The following is a 25,108-nucleotide window of genomic DNA, read 5'->3' on the forward strand; positions in this document are numbered from 1 at the left end:
TTTATCTGGAAATGTCCTAATTTCACCATCATATTTGAATGAGAGTTTTGCAGGATATATTATTCTTGGTTGGCAATTTTTTTCTTTCAATGTTTTGTATATGTCGTCCCATTACCTTCTTGCCTGCATGATATCTGCTGAGTAATCTGAGTTTAGTCTTATTGTTTCCCCTCTGTATGTGACTTTTTGTTTTTTCTGGAGCTGCTTTCAGGATTCTTTCTTTGTCTTTGGTTTTAGCGAGTGTGATTATGATATGCCTTGGTGATTTTTTTGGGGGTCTATCCTATATGGGGTTAGTTGAGCTTCTTGGATTGTCAGCTTTGCATCTTTCATGATATTAGGGAAGTCTTCTGTAAGCAATTCTTCAAGGATCCTCTCTGTGTTTTCCATTTTCTCCCCTGTTCTGGAACTCCAATTACTAACAAATTTTTGCTTTTGATTGTATCCCACATAATTCTCAGGGTTTCTTCATTTTTATTTGTTCTTTTTTCTGATTTTTCCTCAAACAATGCTGTTTCCAAGTTTTTGTCTTCAATTTTGTTGATCCTGTCGTCAATTATTTCAAAACTTTTCCTAAGCCATTCTATGACACTGTCCATTTCTGAAATCTTGTTGTTTATGTTTTGGTTTCCTAATTGTAGTTTTTATGATTTCTAGCTGTTAATTTATTTTGGCATTTGTTTCTGTATTATTTTCCTGAATTTTTCCTTTTTTTTCTGTATTTTCCATGAATTTTTTTCCCCTCATTTTTGTCTGCCTTTTGCTTCAACTCTTGGGTAGCTCTGAATATTAGAGATATGAATTCCCTATCAGGCAGTTCTAGTGCCTTTTCTTCTACTGGAAAGTCATTTGGTTTTTTATTTTTGATGCCTACTGAAACCATCCTGTCCTGTTTTTTAAATATGTTTTGATATTATCTGCTGTCTTCGGGACATTCAGTAGTTATTTTCGTCATTTATTGATTGTAGATTTGTTTGTTTTGTCTTGCTTTTTTGTTTTATCTGGTTATGTCTGAGCAGGCAGGCTGTGCATTCTTTGTTGTTTGCTCGTCTGTGGACATGATATTTTTCAACTCCTTGTCCAATGGGCAGGGCCAGTTGCTCAGCTATGGTGTAGCAGGGCAAGTCCAGCTGAAGGGGAAGGGCTGGGATGGGTTGTTTGTGGCAAGTACTTGAGCCGACAAAATGAGCCAGTGGTTGGTGCAAGGCAGGTTCCAGTAGGTCATGCCTGTGCTGCTCATGAGTGCAATGTTCAGCACACAGTGCAGATAGGCAGGAGGGAGGGGGAGGGGGAGGTTGTGATGTGTGGAGCCAGGTTGGGTATGGAAAAGAAGAGAGAGAGGAGAGAGAAATGAAAAAAAAGTGCTGAGGGAGCTTGCTGTTGGAGTGGAGAGACAAGAAACTGAGACATGAAGAAAAACAAAAATAAAATAAATAAAATTAAAAAAACGCCCCCAGGTATCCCACCGACTTGGCTGCACAGACCGGGAGAGTGGCTCCCAAGCCACGCAGTACAGCCTGGCTAGAAGGGGTGGAGACGATACATAGCGCCAGGTATTCAGGAGATAGGAAAAGAAGGTAAGTAGAAAGAGACGAGAAACCAAGAAATGAAAAAAAAAAAAAAATAAAAAGGAGAAAAGAAACAAACAAAAAGCCCTCAGGGATCCCACCAGCGTGGCCGTGAAGACCTGGGAAGCAGTTCACCAGCTGAGTGGCACTTCACAGCCTGTCAAGAACAAAGATGGCACACCAAATCAGGTGTTTGAGAGAAAGGAGGGGGAGGAGGTGAGCGGTAGAGAAGAAACCAAAAGAGGCTGAAAAAAGCAACACCAGCAGCAAAGAAATGGCTGTGAAGAAGCTGGCCAGTCTGGGCTGGGTGAATCCTCATGGCACAGAACTGGTGCCTCCCCTGCCATGGTCATGGCCTGCTGGGAAGCAGCATATTGGCCCTCTGGGAAGCAGTGAATTGGCTCTCCAGGAAGCCAGGAATCAGCCTGCCAGGAAACAGTGAATCAGCCCCCTGGGAAGCTGGGAATTGACCCTCCCAGAAGCCACAGATCGGCCACCTGGGAAGCGGTGAAGGTTGAGCAGAGGGAGGCAGGGTAGGGGATGGGAATATGTGTCTCGCTGGTTACCAAGTGCTCTGTCTCCTGCTGGGAGCTCCATGAATCTGCTTTCCTGTACTTCCTGTCTGCCAGTCTCTGACAGGAGTCCAAGATGGTGGATCCATGCTGCGTTAGCTGATAGCTGACCTACACTAGTAACTCTCCTCGCTCTCTGTTCTCTGTCAGTTTCTTATTCCATTCAGTGCTTGGTTGAGTTCTTTATCTCTTCATTTGATGCTTAGGGTTCCAGTATTGATGTTTGTCTCTGTTTTACTTAGTTTTTTGGGACTTTTCTTTGGAGAGATGACATGGTGCTTCTGTCTATAGTGGCATATTGGCTCCGCCTCCCTCCCACGTGGGATTTCTTTTATGGTTTTCTTCTTGTTGTTGCTAGTCACTTTTGAGTTGGCTAATGGTGACCCCATGTATAACAGAACAAAACGTTGCCCAGGGTTGTGCCATCTTTATGATCCTTGGTATGTCTGAGCCCATTGTTGAGGCTATTGTATCAATGCATCTCATGGAGGGTTTCCCTCGTTTTTCACTGACCCTCCACTTTATCAAACAAGATGTCTTTTTCTAGCTACTGATTTCTCCTGATGACGTGCCCAAAGTAAGCAAGCTGAAGTCTCGCCATCCTCACTTCTAAGGAGCATTCTTTTTGTATTTCTTCTAAGACAGATTTGTTCATTCTCTGGCAGTCCACGGTACATTCAATATTCTTCACCAACACCACAATTTGAATGCATCAGTTCTTCTTCCGTCTTCCTTTTTCATTGTCCAATTTTTACATACACGTGAGACGACCAAAGAGACCATGGCTTGGGTCAGGTAAACTATGATTCTATTCTTTCAACTGGAAAAGGAAAACACTTGTTTAAAAAAATGTGTGGAATTGGCCCATCCTTCTGCTGGGGGCCTGAGATCACAATTTGGGGTTACTTTTTACTACTTATTCACATATAACAGTGTCTGGCATGTATAAGGGAATCAATAAATAGTATCTAGGGGAGAGAATCTATTGTAAGTTTATAATTGCTTTATGACTTCTAAAGCTCTCTTGTTTAATTATCTTGCTTAAGTCTCTGCTTTCTTCTGGCCCCTGAATGCATGGTTTATAACTGATGGAAGATAAGAAACGCGGAAACACTTTTACTGATCCCTAGAAGAGGCGAGGAGCCCTTGGGTGGCACAAATGGTTAAGCACTCGACTACTAGCCAAAAGGTTGGCGGTCTGAACCCATCCAGTGGAGCTATGGAAGAAAGGCCTGGATATCTGCTTCTCTAAAGATCACAGCCAAACATCTAGCTCAATTGGCATAACATACATAACACAGTTTATAAAGAAAATGTTCTACATCCTATCTTGGTGAGTAGCGTTTGGGGTCTTAAAAGCCTGTGAGCAGCCATCTAAGATACTCCAATGGTCTCACCCCTTCGGGAGCAAGGGAGAATGAAGAAAACTAAAGATACAAGGAAAAGATTAGTCCAAAGGACTAATGGACCACAACTACCATGGCCTCCACCAGACTGAGTCCAGTACGACTAGATGGTGCCTGGCTACCACCACTGACTGCTCTGACAGGGATCACAATACAGTGTCCCGGATAGAGCTGGAGAAAAATGTAGAACAAAATTCTAACTCACAAAAAAAGACCAGACTTACTGGCCTGTCAGAGACTGGAGAAACCCTGAGAGTATGGCCCCTGGACACCATTTTAGCTCAGTGAAGTCACTCCCGAGGTTCACCCTTTAGCCAAACATTAGACAGGCCCATAAAACAAAACGAGACTAATGGGGCACACCAGCCCAGGGGCAAGGACTAGAAGGTATGAGGGGACGGGAAAGCTGGTAATAGGGAACCCAAGGTCAAGAAGGGACAGTGTTGACACGTTGTGGGGTTGTTAACCAATGTCATAAAACGGTATGTGTACTAACTGTTTAATGAGAAACTATTTGTTCTGTAAACCTTCATCTAAATTGTTCTAAAAGACTTAAAAAAAAAAAAAAAGACCACAGCCATTGAAAACCCTTTGGAGCAGTTCTGCTTTGAAACACGTTGGGTCACCATGAGTCAGAATCGATGCAATGGCCACTGGTTTTGGACCCAAATGTCTGAGAAATAACGGCAATCTGGCATTCTGGGTTTAACAAGCCCCCCAGGCGACTCTTACTCAGTAAAGTTAGAGAACGACATCCTAAGAGGTCGTATTAGATGAGATGATGCAAATACAGAGCTCAGCGCAGTACCCGGCTCAGTGTGAGTGCTCAGTAAGTGGGAGCAATGATTTTGCGTTTAGAGAACACTCCAGCGTGGACTCTAAATTACTCAGAGAACCCAGGCACGTACTTCAGGGGTAAAATGGGAGTCCCTCTTTCTCAGGCTTACAGCTCAGGCCCCAGAGGAGTCAGGAGGGCAGGCACGCTGAATATAACCCGATTTGACTTAAATTGAGAGTTGAAGCAAAATGCTGTGATGTGTTGCATATTCAGCAAGAAAATAACAGCCTGGAAACAGATGCAGGAAAAGGTCACTCTCCAATCAGCAAAATCCCTTAAGATTCCCCGGGCTTTGCCAAGGTGAGTTTTTAAGCATCGATGGAATTGCGTTAATGAGCGTATAAAAATGTGGTTGGTTGGTGACCACCATGCCTGAAGCTCTGTTGAAAAATTATTGACAGCTATATTGCTTATTCCTGTAGTGGTTAGGAAATGAAATGCCTTTCTCTAATCAAGTAATTGCATTGAGGAGCTACTGGGAATGTTTGGTTGCTTTTCCAGAACAGGCAAGAAGTCAGCTGTGCTCCAACCAGGTGAACTGTCAAGAGGAGTTTGGCTCAGATTTCTTTGAGCTCAAATAACTTACTTTTTCCTCATGCATATGCACGCAGAAATGTAAAAATAACATCAATTAAGAGTCAAAACAAAACAGTACAGTTGTAACAAATCCTGCATGTTTCCAAAATGAAATTCAGAAAAAGAGGTGTTTTTGTTTTTCCTTTTTTTGGGGGGAGGAGATGTGGGTGGGTTTGGGGACAGTACTAAGCCCTGGAATGAGCAGCAGAAGAACTAGGATGACACAGCCCTCCCATGACTTGAGACTGGCTGCTCTGGGCCCAGCCCTCACTCAGAACTTCAATGTACATTTAGCTACAACTGGAGCAGGGAGAGACATTTTCTAGTTAGGATGGCTTCAATTGGTGGCATTTTCCTGAAAATACAAAGTCAATATTGTTCCTCATTTTAAAGATTAACTAGGGAACATTGTGAACACAGAGAACAAGAAGCAGTAAAAATTGCTGGTTTTTTGTTGAAGTAGTTTGGTGATGGGGGAAAGGCCCTCAGGTCCCTGGGTGGTATAAGCAGTTTGCTCTCGGCTTCGAACCTAAAGGTTGGAGGTTTGAACCCACTTAGCGGCATCACGGAAGAAAAGCCTGGCCTTCTGCTTCTGTAAAGATTACAGCCAAGAAAACCCTGTGGAACAGTTCTGCTCTGTGACCCATGGGTCGCCGTGAGTCGGAATCAACTTGATGGGTTTGGTTTTTGGTTTAAAGGCCCTCAGGTCTTCTAAAGGCCACTTTTACATCAGCACTTTCTCAAAGATACAGCCACTAAGTAAACCCAGTCACCCGGCCATTTTGTCCCCACAATGTCAAATCTCGGCCAGCCATTATTGTCACTGAATTGCCAACAACGTGTGCTGTTTGCGCGCTGCATACCAGACACAACCTCGTGGGCGTGCGTGTTCTCATGCCAGGCTGCACGACCACCTCACTGCCATCCGTGCCCCAAACCCCTGGACAGTGAGCAAAGTAGATCTGAGCTGCTGCAACTTCTGGCCTCCCTCTCCACATTCCCCCTCGTCCGCCTCCTCGTTTTACTTCATCCACAGTAAAGTCTACAGAATCACTTCCATTTGTGAGGTACACTTGCTCTTTTCCCCAGCCTTGAATTTGACCACCAGGCTTGCTGTGAAAAATGAGCTTAAAAATAAACTAACGATTTCCATGTGGCAGGACGGCAGGTTACGGAGCACAGCATACACCTCCAGGACTGTCGCCCACTCTGTTCTGGCTTGAAATGATAGCCTGGTACAGAAGGAGTGGGTCTGGTGCCAGGGAAAGGTGGCACAGGAGAGAAGCTGGTCAGCAAGCACCGGGCTCTGTGTCATTATGCTCGTCCTGCCCTCTGCCCATCGGCTGTCTCCTCAGAACCTCCCAGTACCCAGGTGCCAAATGGGAGGAAGACGCTGACTGGACCATCGCAGGTGTTATGGGTGTTTGCTAATATTTGCTGACTGCTTTGAAGATGGAAAGCATTATGGGGCACTAAGCATGATAATTATCAATTATAAAAACTCACACAACTCCCCGGAAAATTAGGGATAAATGGCAGGAAATACACCTCTGTGACAGGAAGAGGGAGCCAGGGTGGCTCGTGAAATGTGAAGAGTTCGTCATACGCTGCCTTCACCTGGGGCAGGCTGGGCACTCGTTTATCTTTGGAAAGAACGTGCTTCCTTGAGCTAATGTGGTAATATTGGGAGGGGGATGAACGGGGGGCTGCCTTGGAGTCAGAGCTGGCTGAGCATCCATGGGGTTCTCGGCAAGGTGTGCATTGGACCTCTCACCTCCTGAGGGGAAGAGGGTCTGGAGTGCGCCTCAGGGAGGCCAAGACGGGATGCTACGCTGGGCATTCCACCTGGGCTGTTTCCTCATCGTTTCTCTATGATCTGGGGGTAATCGGTTAATGTGCTGGGCTGCTAACCGAAAGGTGGGAGGTTCGAGTCCACCCAGAGGCAACAATAACAATAATAAGGCCTGGGGAGCTACTTCTAACAACCAGCCCTTGAAAACCCGATGGAGCACAGTTCTCCTCTGACACACCGTGAGGCCACCATGAGTCAGAGTTAACTCGATGGTGACTGGCTTAATGGGGTGATCAAGTCTGTCAGTTGGTTGTACTGTGGTGGCTTGCATGTTGCTATGATGTTGAAAGCTCTACCACCGCTGTTTCAAACACCATGGTGGACAGGTTTCAGCAGAGCTTCCAGACTAAGACAGACTAGGAAGAAAGGCCTGGGATCTACTTCTGAAAATCAGCCAGTGAAAACTCTACGGATCACAACAGAATATTGTCCGATACAGTGTTAGAAGACGAGCTCCTCGGGTTGGAAGGCACTCAGAATACACAGTGGTCACAACAATGGACTCGACCATGCCAACGATGGTGAAGGTGACCCAGGACCGGGCAAAGTTTTGTTCTGTGGTACGCGGGGTCGCCACGAGTGAGAGTCGGCTCAGTGCCAACTAACAACAATAGGGTAATACACCGAAGACCTTTGGGCCATCGAGGCATCCACACATCCTAACGAGCCCCTGAGCTCTGGCGCGGCTCCCGGAATGAGGCACAGCTCCTGGGGACATTTGATTGTGTTTACAAACTTGAGCTTTCAAGTCTAGAAAGTCTTTAACCTCTTGTGGGCCATCTGGAGTCGCGAGGCTGGTGGCATGCCTGGCTGACAGCTGTGCGGACAGTTGTCTGGGTGGCCTCTTTTGAGGGGTGCTGGACAGGAAGCCTGGAGCCCTGCTGGTGCAGCGGTTAAGATCTATGGCTGCTAACCAAAAGGTCGGCAGTTCGAATCTACCAGCCACTTCTTGGAAACCCTATGGGGCAGTTCTGCTCTACCCTGTAGGGTCGCTATGAGTGGGAATTGACTCAATGGTAACTTTTTTTTTTTTTTTTGGTGGAGGGGAGCAGGAAGCCTGTGCCAATATTCAACTCATGTGCCTGTCATGGCATCACTGGCTGCTCATCCTACCTTTGGTTTATCTATGAGTCTCCAGCTAAATGCATCCTTGCAAAGGATGGTGGTAAAACAAAAACGCCTCCCAGTATCTCTTTTTCTAAAGACAGAGAAGAATTTGGGGGCCACTCATAAAAATGAAAACGTGGTTATGTCATTTTAGATAAGGGTGTCTCTAACAAGCTGATGTGCGGGTGTGGCAGAAATGACTTGAGTTTGTACTCTGATTGAGAGAGTGGAGAACGCATGGTTCAGAGTCCAGCTGGGTGTCTGCGGGCGAGCCCCTTCACCTCTCCAAGGCTCAGTTTTAACAGTAAAATGAAATGTCACTGGATGTATGATTTTCAGCTCCTTTCTAGCTAAAGACTCAATGTTCTTTGAAGTCTGTCTACACTGGTATTACCAGAGGAGAGGAAAGGAGAGAATTATAACTGGCATGGGGAGAAACTACTAGCTGTGTGACCCTGGGCAAGTTACTTAACCTCTTTGCACCTCAGTTTTCTTAACATTAAAATGGGAATAACTATAGTAACTGTTTTATAGGGTTCTGAGGAGTAAATGAGTTGATGTTTTTAAAGCACTTAGAACAATGCCCAACACGTGATAAATGCTGTGCAAATATAAAGAAAATAAACTAGATTGCTTAATCAGCTAAACCAGTTGCCATCGAGTTGACGCCAGCTCATGACAACCCCAGGTGTGTCAGAGTAGAACTGTGCTCCACGGGGTGTACATAGGTGATTTTTTGGAAGCAGATTGCCAGGCCTTTCTCCCAAGGTACAGCTGGGTAGACTCGAACTGCTAACCTTTTGGTTAGCAGCTGAGCAGTTAAATATTTGCACTACCTAGGTAGGGTCTCCCTTAAGCAGATAGAGAGGCACAAATGAAGGCCCATGAGCCAGCCACAAATGCATTAAAAAACAAAAAAAAGATCAGAAGAAACAGGATAAAAAGACCTCTGAATGTACTAAAGAAGACAAGTGTTTAGAGAAAGTTAAGAAGGAGTTGACATGTTTAGGTTTGAATGAGTAGGGGAGGGCAAGTTAATTCTTGAGGAACCCAGGAGCCCAGGAGAGAGGAATCTTGGCTTGGACCTGGAGGCAGACACAGAGAAGCAGCATAGAGAGTGCCAGCGACTCAAGGCTGGGGGTTCCTGGAATGACTGCTTGTTGCCTGGGGAAGAACAGAAGTCAGTGTAGAGTGGGTGTTTGGATTAAACTGTGTCCCTTAACAGTATGTGCTGGAATCCTAACCCCTATGCCTGTGGATGCAATCCTGTTTGGAACTAGGGTTTTCTTTGTTATGTTAATTACAGTATACCCAAGTAGGATGTGTTACAAGGAGCCTGGTGGCAAAATGTTTAAGTGCTTGGCTGATAACTGAAAGGTTGGCTGTTCAAACCCACCCAGTGGCTCTGCAGCAGAAAAACCTGGCAATCTTCTCCCATGAAGATGACAGCCTAGAAAACCCTATGGGGCCAGTTCTACTCTGTCACGTGGGGTTGCTATGAGTCAGGATCAAGTAGCAGCACCTACACCACCACCAACAACAGGGTGGGTCATAAGTCTAATCACTTCTGAGATGTGAAAAGGGCAGAACGAACACAGAGAAGCGCTCGGAGAGGAGCAAGACAGATCACAAGGACAGACGCCGGCACTGCCGAGGTGGCTGAGTCCTGTGAGAGACGTCATTGCCATCAGCTGTGGCAATTTTCACACCATGTCATTGGCCACGAGCAGATGAACAGACAGAGTGTTTAATGTGTCTGAGAACACGGAGAAGATGAAGAAGAGCCACTGGGTGAAGTAAGGACAAAGGGTGAGCGTCAAAGGGAAGGCGACGGGGAGTTTGCTGGAGCTGCCTTGGAAAGGTTTTCTGTAATTCACAAGTCAGATCAGGGCTTGGAGCCCTGGTGGCACAGTGGTTAAGAGCTCAGCTGCTCACCAAAAGGTTGGCACCTCAAATCCACCAGCTGCTCTTTGGAAACCCTATGGGGCAGTTCTTCTCTGTCCCATAGGGTCTCTATGAGTCGGGAGCGACTCGACGGCAACGGGTTTGCATTTGGTTTTATTGTCAGCTAACTCCTTTGGTGAGTCAGCAGAGAAACCGTAAAGAGAGAATGCAGCTGAGACCTACGAGGCCATGGCAGAGGTGCAGGACTGCAGAGGCATATTCATTACCGACCAAATTTTAACAAAACCTAGTAAGTTTTAAGAAACAAGGATATTCATACGTTTCCTAAAAGTTTTGACTCACTACTTGATAAACCGTGATATATGAAGAAAAGTTTGTAAAAGTCCTGCAACAGACCTTGACGTTCAGCTCTCCCAATACCCCGAGCGTCAGTTCCTGGCACCCCGTGAAGACGTGACACCTTTCCTTGACTGTGGTGTCAGCAGGACAAGGCGAGTGACCTCAGGGCGACCACGGCAGCTCTCATGTCCCAAATATCAAATAATGATGTTTGACCCCGAGTCAGCTGTTCATTGTGGGCACTGGTGGCTCAGCGGTAGGATTCTCCCCTTCCATGCAGAAGAGCAAGGTTCGATTCCTGGCCATGCACCTCATGCACGACCACCACCTGTCTGCCAGTGGAGGCTTGTGTCTTACGACACTGGACAGGTTTTGGCATAGCTTCCAGACTAAGATGGACTAGGAAGAAAGGCCAGGAGATCTACTTCCAAAAATCAGCCAGTAAAAACCCTTTGGATCACAACAGTCTGATCGGCACCCAATCATGGGGAAGGCGCAGGACCGGGTAGCATTTTGTTCTGTTGCGCCCAGGGTCACCGTGGGTCAGGGGCCGACTCAATGGCAGCTCATAACAATAAAGCCTTTTATTACAGTTCCTAGAGTGAGCAAGGCTTTTAGTCATGGTGCACAGACAACAGTCTTTTCCAAACAAACCTTCCCCAAGAAGTGGGGGGACCAGGCATTTTTGGTGTTGAAGGATAGATAGCTCTCTCAGTAACTTATGTTTCCACTGTGTCTCTCTAAGTACCCAGCATCGCAGAGTTCTTATCCATTTTCACGGAAGTCCTATTTATGTGTTTTATTAATTTATAGGTTTTTGATGTTTGAGAAGTTCACTGCACTTTCACTCCCAGAAAATATTTTAAAACATTTAGCAAGAAGAGCTGTGTTTTGCCAAAGGCAAAGGACTGAGCACCCGCTGGAACTTAAGAGTTTGCTTAGAACTCAAAACAGGATGTTCTATTTGACCAAAAGCAAACTTCTTTCTCTGCTTTTAATTCTCCTGTTAACTCTTCCGTTTTGATGGGACTTAAGAGATATCATCAGTAAGCCAGACAGTGAATGAATGACTTACAGAAATTTGTAATAATCTGGCAGTTTTTCTTCTCTAGTCCTTTGAACCTTAAGATCTCTCAGCCACAGAAACTTTTGTTGTTGTTGGTATGTTTATTTCTTTGCCGTGCCACCCTGGCGTTTTGAGCTTGTGCTTGGGTTCAGAACATGAAGCCAAAGGATTTTGATCACATAGCCCAAATCCAGATTTACGCATGGTTAATATACAGAAAAAGTTGTGCATTTAAACTAAAGCCTATCCAACTGAGTGGATGCACTCTTCCCCAGGCCCTGAGATTCAACGTTTTCTGTGAGGGAGCGTTTGACTCCAAGCACCGCCCCTTTCAGGAAATAGGGGCACATGTGACCTCCACAACCCTCTCTTGCAGTGAGGGTGCTGCCCTTTGTCATTCTCAAGCCTTTTCAGATGTTCTAGGCCCTGGTGGCGCAGTGGTGAAGAGCTCGGCTGCTAACCAAAAGGTTGGCCAGTTCGAATCCACCAGCTGCTCCTTGGAAACTCTATGGGGCAGTTCTACTCTGTCCTATAGGGTCACTATGAGTCGGAATCGACTCAACGGCAACGGGTATTATCCTGAGTCCCTGGGTGGCACAAAAAGGTAAGTGCTTGACTACTGGCTATAGGTGGGTGGTTCAAGCCCACACAGAAGTGCCTCAGAAGACAGGCCTGGTGATCAGCCTCCTAAAGGTCATAGCCTTGAAAATTCTATGGAGCACACACGGGGTCTCCACGTGTTAGAGCTGACTCCATGGCAACTAACAACAATAAATGTATTGAATTTCAGGCCTGCCGCCTCCCCCCCCCAGAAAATGTTGAAATCCCAACTCCTGGTACCAGTGAACCTGAGCTTGTTCGGAAATAGTGTCTTTACAGATGTTACCAGTTAACTGAGGTCATACTGGAGTAGAGTCCCTGGGTGTTGCAAATGGTTAAACACTTGGCTACTAACCAAAAGGTTGTCAGTGCAAGTCTACCCAGAAGTGCCTTGGAAGAAAGTCTTGGCAATCTACTTCTGAAAGTTCACAGCCTTGAAAACCTATGGAGTAGTTCTACTCTGATGCTCCTGGGGTCACCATGGGTCAAAGTCAACTCGACGGCACCTTTTTTTAAATATCAGAGTAGGGTGGGTCCTAATTCTATATGAGTGATGTCCTTATAAAAGAGGAGAAGAGACACAGAGAATCGGAGGGAAATAGACATGTGAGGACAGAGCTGGAGATTGTTGGTGGCAGAGCTGGAAGCTGAGGAATGCCGAGGGAGCTGGGAGCCAGGCTGCAGAAGCTAGGAGAGAGGCATGGGATAGATTCTCGCTCAGAACTAATTACGGATTGAATTGTGACCTCCAAAGGTTACGTTGCAATCCTAACCCCTATACCTTTGAAGGAAACCCTGGTGGCGTCGTGGTTAAGAGCAGTGTGAATCCACCAGCCGCTCCTTGGAAACGGTATGAGGCAGCTCTACTCTGTCCTATAGGGTTGCTATGAGTCGGAATCGACTAAATGGCAACAAGTTTGTTTTTTTTTATAACTGTGAATGTGACCTTGTTATGTTGATGAGGTCATACTGGAGTAGGTTGGGTCCCAAACCTAACCTCTCCCAAGTGGTGCCTTATAAAAAGAGCAGAACAGACACAGACACACGGGGGCAAACAGAGGCCATAGAGGGACCATCTGTAAACCAAGGAATGCCTGAGACTGTTGACAAAAGGAACCCTCCGCTACCGCGTATGTCCAGACTGGGACGTCCAGCCTCTCCAACTGTGAGACCATACATTTCTGTTCTTTAAAGCCCCCCATTTGTAGTATTTTTGTTAGGGTAGCAGTAGGTAACTAAGATAGAGCCCTCAGAAGGAATCGACACAGCTGATACCCTGATTTCAGACTCCTGGCCTCCAGAGCTGTGAGACAATTCTCTTACAAGCCGGGCAGTTAGGGATATTTTGTTACAGTGGTCCTAGGAAGCTTACAAACGCCCCATGTGATTTTCCATTTCTTCAGTCACAGACGTACACGTTCTCACAGCAATCGCTTTGCAAAGTGGGCTTTAAGAGATGGTGAAAACGTCGTTTCTTCTGAGAAGTGAATGAATAAATTGACCTACAGCTATCACTTCCCTGCCTCACAGCTGTCGCTTTCCTGGCAACCTTGGAGAACATGGCTGGAGGGATAAAATTTGAATAGAGATTCTCTTGCTTTGCCAGTCAAAACACAAATGCATGCCCCATTGTCCTTTAAGACAGCCCGCTGCAGATAGAGGCCAGGAATAAAACAGCCGTACCCCACAGCAACACTTTTTCCTCTGGGTATTTTTTAAAAGCTCCTAAGGCAACTCTAATTTGCAGTTTGGGTTGAGAACCTCTGCTCTAGGGCATTTTATGTCTTCAAACTGAGGTTAGACTGTGGTCTTGAGGGCAGGGCTGTGTCTCAGCGGGGTTTGTATCTGGGGCACTTGGCACAGGAGGCAGTGTAGGAGAGGCAGAGGGATTCAGTACTGCCTACGGGGTGGAGGAGCCCACTGCTTGGTTTTGAAGGGCCAGTCCTGGGCTCCCTCGGCCCTGAACCACTCCCCTATGCTTACAGCCACTGGACAGAGCTGAAGCCTCTTGGAGATGACGCCTCCCTTGTGATGGTTAAGGTCGTGTCTCAGCTTGGCTGGGCCAGGATTCTCAGTGGTTTGGCTGTTATGATGTAGTCTGACAGTCGTATAATGACATAATCTCCTCCTTGATGAGATCTGATAGCATGTGATCACCTCCATGATGGGATCTGCTGTGAGTAGCCAATCAGTGCAAAGGAAGTTTCCTTGCGGGGGTGGCCTGCATCGAATATACGTGGCCTTTCTGGCAAGGCTTGTGGGCTTTTGCTCGCCCTGGATCCTGCAGCTGGCTCCTGTTCATCTGACCTCTGGTTCTTGGGACTCGAGCTAGCAGCTTAGCTGCCGTCTCACCTGCTGATCTTGGGATTCATCACAGCCTGGGAGCTAGAGGCTGCTGTCTGACATGCTGATCTGGAGTCGTCAGCCCCTGCAGCTATGTGAGTCTGGAGAAGCCTCCAGCCTGACCCATGGACTTGGGACTTTGGACAATGTAGAAACAACCCTGTGGCCATTTCCTTGATATAAATCTCTTTCGCTATAGATTTATACACTTCACTGATTTTGCTTCTCTAGAAAATTCAGCCTAAGGTGCCCGTCTACCCTTCCACTGTGGAGTCCAAGTCTGTCTAGGCTTTTTAAATATGACGCATCTGTCAGTGGGTTGTGCTGTGGTGGCGTGTGTGTTGCTGTGATGCTGGAAGCTGTGCCATCAGTATTTCAAATACCAGCAGGGTCACCCGTGGTGGACAGGTTTCAGCACAGCTTCCAGACTAAGACAGACTAGCAAGAAAGGCCTGGTGGTCTACTTCTGAAAAGTAGCCAATGAAAACTTTATGGATCACAACAGAATATTGTCTGATAGAGTACTAGAAGATGAGCCTGTAGGTTGGAAGGCTCTCAAAGTACACAGTGGCCACAACAGTGGACCTGAGCTTAGCAATGATAGTGAAGATGGTGGGGACCCGGCAACGCTCAGTCCTGTTGTACGTGGGGTCACCAGGGGTCCTAGCTGACTTGAGGGCAACTAACAACAGCGACAGCCTTGCGAAGCTCGTGCGGAGAGGAGGCATGCTCCCAAGGCCTGGGGAGCTGCAGGGTGAGGGCAAAAAGCTCTGAACCGAGCAAGCCCTTCACCCCGGCCCTGTCACAGTCTGGCTCAGCATCAGCACTTCCTGAACTGGCTGCTCTCAGATGGTGCCCAAGGCCCTTTGAAGCTGTTGAAACCCCATCATTCCATTTGCTAAAATGCCAGGCCCTTCGCCCAGGGAAGAAGTGGAAGAAAGGGTCTGAAATGTGGAGGGAAGGCGGGGTTGATAACTAGGGAAGGTGTCTGTGTTTCCCCCATGATGTGCTGCTCACGGCTAGCCCTCTCCCCCATTACAGCAGCCCTGAAGGCAGAATGAAGTGTGGGTTTTGACGGCGGATCAACGGGACATTAGTCAGCACAGCTGTTTCTGTCGCGACGCTAGAGCAGAGCGCTCAGAGCACACAGTGACAAGGACAGCAGAGTCCTTGGTGAGGGAGGCTCCTGGGGGGCTGGGCCGGGCCTGAATCTCAGCCACAAGGACGCACTGAGCAGGTACACCTCGAGCAGTCTCTTACTGGCCTTCAATATTTTAGGAGCACACTTTATTTAACTTCAGATAAATGAAGCTTTTTTTATGTTGGGTGGAAAGTTGGGGCTGCAATTCATTCATTCGCTCACTCGCTCATTTATTCATTCATTCCAGGTCTGCCCCCGTACTCAGCGAGCTGACGAGAGAGGGAGAAAGAACAGCACACAGTCATGGGGTCTGGCAGAGTCGGAGGGCACGTGCTGACTAACTCATCTAGATGCCCAGGACCTGTGATTCCAGCTGCGTAAGAGCACTGACGCCACTCCCCTCCGCAAGTGAAGAACCAGGTAGGAAGGCCGGGTGCCCCGCGGTGCGAAGGGCATCTCAGTGCTGGCCCGGGATTACAGACAGCCCTCAGGAAGGACCCAACAGCGTGTCCCGCGCAGAGGGTGTTGGACGTGTGAGAAATTGGGGTGGCAGGCGGTGCTGTGCCCGAGGCAGCAGGGAGTAAGGACACAGTGACGTGAAGCAGAGGGCAGGGGGAGAGGACGTCTGGGTTCTGCTCCAGCATCTGCCTAGACTAGCTTCGCCACCACAGGCAAGCTGTGTCCCTCCCAGGGCTCGGGTGCTCACCTCTGCACTGAGTGGGCTGGAATGCAGTGTCTGACATCCCTCTGACTTCCTCCGAGGGCATGATGGCTGCATGGAATGGCATCCACACCCACATGGCTCTCAGTTTCTGCATGCAGCTATTGGTCTCATGCACACACAGACGCACAGACAAGCATGGCCACACCTGCACATTCATGCTCACACCCGCACATGCACACACCCACCCACCCCATATGCTTGTGCAAGCTCACACGCATATGCACACGCATACACTCAAACACATAAGCTCACACGTGCACACACACTCCCCACACGCATGCACACATGTGCACACACACACTCATACTTATGCACACGCATACACTCAAACACATATGCTCACACGTGCACACACTCCCCACACACATGCACACATGTGCACACTCACACGCACTCATACATATGCACACGCATACACCCAAACACATATGCTCACACGTGCACACACACTCCCCACATGCATGCACACGTGCACACACACACTCATACATATGCACACACATAAACTCAAACACATATGCTCACACGTGCACACACACTCCCCACACACATGCACACATGTGCACACTGACACACATACATATGCACACGCATACACTCACATATGCTCACACGTGCACACACACTCCCCACAGGCATGCACACGTGCACACACACACACTCATACATATGCACACGCATACACTCAAACACATATGCTCACACGTGCACACACACTCCCCACACGCATGCACACATGTGCACACACACTCATACATATGCACACGCATACACTCAAACACATATGCTCACACATGCACACATGCACACATGCATGCTCACACATGTGCACACTCACACACATGTTCATGCACAAAATGCACACATTCCTGTAACGCACTCCCACCCGTGTGCACGCATGCACATATATGTGCATATAGTCACAGCACAGTCCCACACACATGCACACTCCAATATACATACATACTGTCTCATGCACACAAACACACACACACAGATCTGAGTGTCTCATATCACACACTTCATCTCCAAATTTTCAGAAAGCAGTAACAGACTGGTCAGGAAATGAAAATAAAAATCATCTGGGGTGATTTTATACGATCCTGATGATCTCCTGCCTCTGGTTTAGCCCCTGTTTTCCACTGCATGGGGCCAGGCACTTCAGTTTTTACACAGGCATTTTTGTCCAGGGAAACAAAGCATTAAAAGAAAAGCAGTAAAGGAAGGGCATTTATAATGAAAGAAAAAGCAAGGAAAAGGAGAAAAATGAAAAGCCCTTCCACCCCCATCCACAGCAAAAAAAAAAAAAAAAAGAAGGATGTTTGGAGTGTTCTTTGAGAATATTTGTATAAAGAACTGCATGTCTTTGTTTACTTTCCATGGAGCCCATTTCCTCCACTAGAATTCCTGGTGGTCATACTCACCAGTTATGGGGCTCTTTAGATGAAAATCTGAGACACAGAGAGGGGCTGGGCAATCCCGTGGGCCCGGGTCTCCTCTCGGATCAAGCGTCTGCCCTGCTCCCTGCCACTCTCTCTCCAACCCGGCCAGAGCTGCAGAGAGAAGCTGAGGAGACATTCCTGAGGTCATGCCCCTGAGACACCTGTGTGGCCTGTGGGAACAGTTCAGAAAAGCAGAGCAGAAAGCCAGTGTCCTCATATCTTAGTTACCTAGTGCTGCTGTAACAGAAGCACCACAAGTGGGTGGCTTTAACAAACAGAAATTTGGTTCTCTAGAGAAGCAAAACCAGTGAAGTACATATCTATATACATATACATACACACACATATATTATATATATATAGAGAGAGAGAGAGACAGAGAGAGAGAGAGAGAGATTTATCTCAAGGAAATGGCTCGTGTGGTTGTTGAGGCTGGCAAGTTCCAAGTCTGTGGGTCAGGTGTCAGGATGGAGGCTTCTCCTGACTCACATAGCTGCAGGGGCTGACAAATCCAAGATTGGCAGGTACGATGGCAAGTGGCTGGTTCAAGTCCCAAGAACAGGAGGTCCGATGATGACAAGCCAGACACAGGAGCCAGAGCAACAGTGAACTTTGCCAGAGCGTCCATATATGTTGGGTCAGACCACACTCCCAAAGAGAATCCCCTTCCAACAGATTGGCTGATCACATTAGATCACATCATGGAGGTGACTGCATTATATTACTTATGGGAGATCACAAAGTGGAAGATAATTACATCAGATCACAAAATGGAGGATAATTACATCATTACATGACTGCCCAACTACATCATAACAGCCAAACCACTGAGACTCAAGGCCCAGCCAAGCTGACACACAACCTTAACAGTTACACCCCATAAGCCTGCAAAGGGATTGCTGTGGAACTTTCTGGAATTCTGATGTCCTCAGGAGAAAGGCAGGTTTGAGGTCTTATGTTCGTCTGTGTGCTAATGTCGATTAGATAGAGCCCTGTTGTACAAATAAGGAAACTGAGGCTTAGAAGGATTAACTTGCCCAAGATCACATGGCACGTAAGTGCTAGAGCTTAGACTTGAGTTTATATCTCCTAAGCTTGAATCTGAGGGCACTGGTGGTTCAGTGGTAGAATTCTCATCTGTCATGCAGGAGACCTGGGTTTGATTCCTGGCCAATGCAACTCATGCACAGTCACCGCCTGTCTGCCAGTCGGGGCTTGTGTGCTGTTACGATGCTGAACGGGCTTCAGTAGAGCTTCCAGACTAAGAAGAAAGGCCTGGCAATCTACTTCCAAAAATCAGCCAGTGAAAACCGTGTAGATCACACCGGTGTGATTGCCAACCAATCACGGGGACGGCGCAGGTCCAGGAAGCATTGTTTTTAGTTGTGTGTAGGGTCCCCCGTGAAACTGGGGCTGACTCCACGGCAGCTAGCAGCAACAAGCCCCAAACTAGTTTTTTCAAACTATTGCATCATGAAGACAACAGCTAACATTTTTTAAAGGGTTTACCAAGTGCCTGGTACCGTCTTCAGTGCCTTACAGGGATCAAAGGAGCCCTCGTGGCACAGTGGTTAAATGCTTGGCTGCTAACCAAAAGGTCGAAGGTTCAAACCCACCAGCCGCTCTGTGGCAGAAAGATGTGGCACTCTGCTTCCGTAAAGATTACAGCTTTGGAAACCCTGTGGGGCAGCTCCGCTCTGGCCTATAGGGTTGCTATGAATTGGAATCAACTCCATGGTAACGGGTTTGGTTTGGTTTTTGGTTTATATGGATCAACTTCTTCAATCCTTACCACCCTACAAGATGGGTACTTTTACTGTCTCTAGTTAGCAGATGAGGAAATCGAATCCCAAAGGGTGAAGCAATGTGCCCAAAGCCACATGGCCCATGAATGGAGAAGTGGAGGCTTTGGTCATCCATAATAATCACCTTGCTGTCTGGAGGGTTGTCTGGGCCCCTGCCCGCCTCTTCCACCCGTGTGTCAATGCCCAACACCAGGAGCACCTCGCGCTAACATGCACTTCCATCGAAGGTTTCACCCCACCAATCAATCAATGACCTACTTTTTCCCCAAGGATCCAATAATTGATCCAATTATGGGTTTGCTGCAAATGGAAATTAATGTCATTTGTCTTTCTATTTCTTTTTGCTTTTCCCGCTGAAATTGTTATTATGGTTACATATGTCGTACGTCAATTAATTTCCACCAAAGAGTTTTCGATTTTCACTTTTAATGGTGATGGAGTCTAAAAACAAGGGAGGTGCCATTACTGTAAATACTTTTCTTCACTCGAACATGCTGGATACAGGGAAGAAATAAGCGGCCAGAAGCTGGAGAGTTAAAGGCACATTAAAAAAAATATATATATATATATTCAGACAATTATCTAATTTCTTCTGTAATTAAAAAAAAAACCTTAGGATGTAATTAAAACAAATTCACAAACATGTTTTTTTAAATAGCGTTTTGTTTTTCAATTGCACCTGATCTGACTGAGGGGAAATGTATCAGCTCTGGGCTGCCAGGCCATTTAGCTTGTGAGCACCGACATCAGTCAGCGGCTCTTGTCAACAGGGCCGGGGGGCAGAGGGGGCGGCTGAGCTCCACCCAAAGCCCCCAAACACTGGGGCCCCCTGTTGTTGCACATGGGCCCTTTCGTAGGCGTACACAAGGCTCTGAAGAGTCATTTCTGGTGTTAAGTTGAAAAGGTTAATTTAGTGTTTTAAAGGCAAAAGGATTCTCCAGCCCCGGGGTGTTGAGAAGTGACATACAGCCACACTCAGTAAAATGACTAGGCATGATGTGGCCGTAACATTCAAGGTGACTAATTAACACCCACATTGGAATCCCCTGAGACCCCTAACCAACTATTAACCACTTGTCGTCTGGTTGACTCTGACTCATGGGGACCCCGTGTGCGTCAGAGTATAAATGTGCTCCACAGGGTTCTCAATGGCTGGGTTTTCAGAACTAGATCATCAGGCCTTTCTTCTGAGAACCCTCTGGGTGGGCTCGAACCTCCAACCTTTCAGTTAGCAGCCGAGCTCTTCACCTTTTTCACCACCCCCTAGCAGGGTCCTAGATCTTTGACTGAAGGACTGCAGTGTAAAACTGACAAAACCATGTCACACTCAGCTGGGGCAACGGTCACTTGTTTCCAAGGAGGCTTCCATCAAAGAAAGTTACAGCTCACCATGGCACACAGTCACCTAGTTCTGAGAGACAGCCTCTTCTGCACTTCAGATCAAAAGCATTTTTGATGCCTCTGAAACGCAGGTGTTGGGAGGGAGCGAAGGGGCCCCCGGGTGGGGGGGCAAATGGTTGAGCACTTTACCATTAACCAGCAGGTTAGCAGCTCAAACCTGCCCCGAGGTGCCTTGGAAGAAAGGCCTGGTGATTTGCATCCGAAAGGTCGCAGCCTTGAAAACCCTATGGAGCACAGTTCTGCTCTGATATACATAGGATTGCCATGAGTCAGAATTGACTCAACGGCAGCTGGAGATTAAAAAAATAAATAAAAGAGCTGAGGAAACAAGAGAAAGAGGGCTCCTCTTCCTCCCCTACCCCCTTTCCCCAGTGCCTTAAAGTCCTTGAAAAATATTGATCAACATTTCTGGTCTGCTATATTTCCCTCCCCAGCCCTTCACCCTAGACCCAGCTCTCAGCTACCCTCCCAGGGAACAGAGCGTCCTCAGGAGGCATCTTGCGGGATGGCTTAGCTTGAGGACTGTGTCCTGGTGTGCCTATCCATGTCTGAGACAGCAAGTCAGTTCTAAGCCCTCTACAGAGGTCTGGTGCTGCTTGTGGCTTCATCCTGGCGATTCTCCCAAAGCATCTCAGCACCCCTGTGCAGGGACCCGCAGATCTACATGACAGTATGGGATAGTCAGAGGAGATGCTGGGAAGCTCTAGAAATTGAGGTCTTAGTTGAAAGGACCCTTTGACATGGCCTTTTGAAGAGTCCAGATTTGGAATAGGACCCTCTGACAGCAGTGCCTTCGGGAGGCATTGGCATGGGGCCGGCTGCCATTGGCAAGACTTCTTTACATCTTCATGGAGGCAAAGCCTTGTCTACCTTATCTGCTCCCCCAGCGGCTCTCTCTGTGACTTCCTTATCGACTCAGCACTACCGGAATGTTCTTCTATTCTGAGTTTAGCTGACAATATTAGTATGGGTGTGTGGATGGGAATGAGGAGATCTGCAGTGTGGCTTGCCTCAGGTGTCCCCCACAGCTCCCCTTTAATCCCAGGGTGGTCTGGCTCACTGCTTCGGGCACCTAGTGCAGCCTGCAGGAGTCGGCTTTGGAAAAAGAAGTTTCTGGAACATTCCAACACTGTTGTAAGGTGCTTGTGAAGCATCTTCCACAGTGAGCAGGTGGCCTGACCTGTGGAAACCTTCAGTGACTCCCCTGAGGGTGAGTAACTGCTTTTGAGATTTGAAAAGCTGGTGCTGACAGAAAGTTTAGTCATTTCTGAACTTCTTACCCTCCTTGTGAGTGCTACATTCATGTATGTTAGTAAGCCATATTGGGGTTTATTAACATCCAGCAAAAATAATTCAGGCCTTTGTATGGGAAATCAAGGAGGAAAAGTCCCCTCCCGCTGTCTAGAAGCCATTGAGCAGAGAGGTACAAGTCAGACTTTGCATGCAGGCTCCCTCTGTGTAAAGAGGAAGTTGAGTTTTCATTTGTCTCTCGTGTCCTTTGAAGTACATGCCTCCGTCTGCTTAATGGCCTAACCCAGAGAGGCCAGGATGAATTCTTTTGACATTAAACAAATCCAAGTCTGAAAAGGCAGTCGTATTTCTAAACAAGTAAACCCAGCCTTGACTTTGGCAAAGCTCAAGAGAGTTATCCAGGAGTGTTCTAATGGAGCCAGGCTTGAATGTGCCTCTAGCAAGGACCTGGTGGATGGGCAGGGAGAGACTCCAGCAGATTTTCCAGCCCCAAGCCCATCTCCTGTTCTAATCCATCCTACTCATTGAACAATCTGTCTTCTACAGGAGCTGATTAAAAAGAGGGAGAGGGAGACAGGAGAGAGAGAGAAGCAAGGAAGAAGAGATAAAACGAGGAGAAACAGCAAAAGGAAATGAGAAGAACTTTATGGTTTAGTTTCTTCTCCTGCCTGACCCAATTATCAGATTTTGCATTTAAGTTTAAGACAGTAGATCAAACAGCAAGAGGCACTTTGTACTTGTGCCAGAAGACCATATGATATCTCTCATGGACTCTCCTGCGCGCCTGGAAGAAGGCGCTGTGCCTCTCAGCCAGGCCCACATGTGGCGCAGTGTGCAGAAGAGACCAGACTTCATCACCGCTGCCCTTGTGGAGGACGGCCAGGATTTACGGCGCTTTATCAGTTACAGAAAAAAGGCAGCGCAGAATCGAATTATAACTTCCCACAACTAAGTCACCAGTGGAACGGAATGAAAGGGCAAAAGCCTTGTGTCACGCTTGCCTTGCAAAATCGATCGTCTCCAGGGCTGCTTTTACGGGATACAGAACTTTGTCCAAGGAATGGATCATATCTGTTCTGGGTCTTCTGACGTTTCTGGCAAGGGCCACGGGTATCCTCCACGAACACGGAGGACTGGATGGAAGACCTTAGCTTCTTCTTTGCATAGTTACTTTCCTCCTGAGAGAATTACTTTAAGAATGCGCTTTATTGAGCTCGTTTATGTGGGCTATGGCATTAAAAGGGTCCCTGGGTGGTACAAACGGTTAATGTGCTCTGCTGCTGCTGAAAGGTTGGAGGTTCAAGTCCACCCAGAGGCCCCTCGAAATAAAGACCTGGTGGTGATCTACTTCTACAAAATCGGCCACTGAAAACCCAATGGAGCACAGCTCTACTCTGACACACATGGAGTCACCGTGAGTCGGAATCCACTCAACAGCAACTGGAAAAAAAATGGCCTTTCAGGGGTTTTCATGCCTTTGGACTGGGCTTTGTGTTGTTGAATGAAATAAGATCTTGGAAAATGTCACTTCTCACTTCCAAGAATCGTGATGCTCAGTGGAAAGCACTGACTTCCATTTCAGGACTTGGGTGTAGGAGGAGATGGGTGCAAGGATGTCCTGCTCCTCATGGTGACATGCTTGGAGCACCGCCAAGGACCTCTACTCCACTAACGACAGTGGAGTCAGGTCGGGCACAGCCGCTAATATTCCGCTAATATTCTTCGGAGATTTTTCAGACTCAGGTCGTCTCCTGGGAGAAGACAGATGGGGTTGCACAGGGAAGGAGCTGTTTTGTTCTGACACTGGGTGACTCAAAGGTCACCTCCTCCTCCACGGCGTCCTGCTAGCTCCCACTTCCCTTCTCTGTGGGGAGACCCACCTCCTTCTTTGTACCTGTACTGGATGCCCAGGTTGGTCAGAGGTCTTGCCTTGCTTTGTGGCAGCAATAATTTCCACGTCTTATTCTTCACATCTGGGAACTCATTTAATGCTCACAATAACCTTACAAGGTAGGCACCATTATTCTGCCCATTTTACAGAATCTTATGGACCGTATAACACACTGGGAAACCCTAGTGGTGTGGTGGTTAAGTGCTATGGCTGCTACCCAAAAGGTTGGTGGTTCAAATCCACCAGGCGCTCCTTGGAAACCCTATGGGGCAGTTCTACTCTGTCCTATAGGGTCGCTATGAGAAGGAATCAACTTGACGGCAACGGGTTTTGTTTGTTTTAATAACACACTGATGAAAAACTTGGGCTCATCTGGCATGATGTTAACAGTAGGTCAGTCTGGGCGAAGAGTCTACACCAGTTCTTTGCGTTATTCTTGCAACTTGCTCATTTGTTCAAATTATTTCAAAATAAAAAGTAAAAAAATAAATTTTTTTTCCTGAAGTTAGATAGTCCTGTATTTCAATATTGGCTAGGCCACTTAATAGGCGTGTGTGCATGTGTGCATATGTGTGTGTGTGTGTGTGTGTGTGTGTCTTGAGTAATGTGTCGAAAAAGCATGTGCTCTTATATGCTATGTGCTCTTATATGCTTATCCACACTAAGCTCCCTAGAGAAGTCTGTGGATGGTGCGAATGGTTAAGTAATTGGCTACTAACTGAAAGGCTGATGGTTTAAATCCACCTAGAGGAGCCATGGAAGAAAGCCCTTGTGATCTACTTCTGAAAGGTTACAGCCACTACGGAGCTTACATCTACTCTGCAACACTTGGGGTCACCATGAGTCGGGATCAACTCGATGGCAACTGATGGTAACCTCCCTGGAGCTGTGAGGAAATACAATGTTGGGTCAGTTCCTTTCACCAGAGAAAATTTTATGAGAACATATTGTAGCTGCCGATCAAGAGTCTAACCTTCAAAGGTGCAGCATGCAATTTATTATTCCTTAACTTCCCTTAATTAATTTTTAGACAATATATGAGTAAGGAGAACCCAGGGAAAGGCTAACCATTTGGAACTTTGATAATTTTATCTCTTCTTTGTAACCATGACAGTTTAAAGATTGAGAATTCTTTTACCATATCATAAGAAAGTACCTTATTACCTTGATCACTTCCATGCACATTTTAAAATTGTGTTATACTTCCTTTCTTCCAGCCATCCTTCCTTCCTTCCATTCATCCATCCTCCCTTCCATCCTTTCTTCCTTCCTTCCTTTCTT

The 25,108-nt window shown here is 47.0% G+C and overlaps 1 protein-coding gene across 2 annotated transcripts in view; it reads right to left on the bottom strand.

Moving 5' to 3' along the window:
• RUNX1 (RUNX family transcription factor 1) overlaps window positions 1-25,108 on the bottom strand; it is a 302,485-nt gene that overhangs the window by 188,582 nt on the left and 88,795 nt on the right. The window lies entirely within an intron of this gene.

Source organism: Trichechus manatus, unplaced genomic scaffold (assembly GCF_000243295.1).
Source record: "Trichechus manatus latirostris isolate Lorelei unplaced genomic scaffold, TriManLat1.0 scaffold00177, whole genome shotgun sequence".
In the NCBI taxonomy this organism is placed as follows: Eukaryota; Metazoa; Chordata; class Mammalia; order Sirenia; family Trichechidae; genus Trichechus; species Trichechus manatus.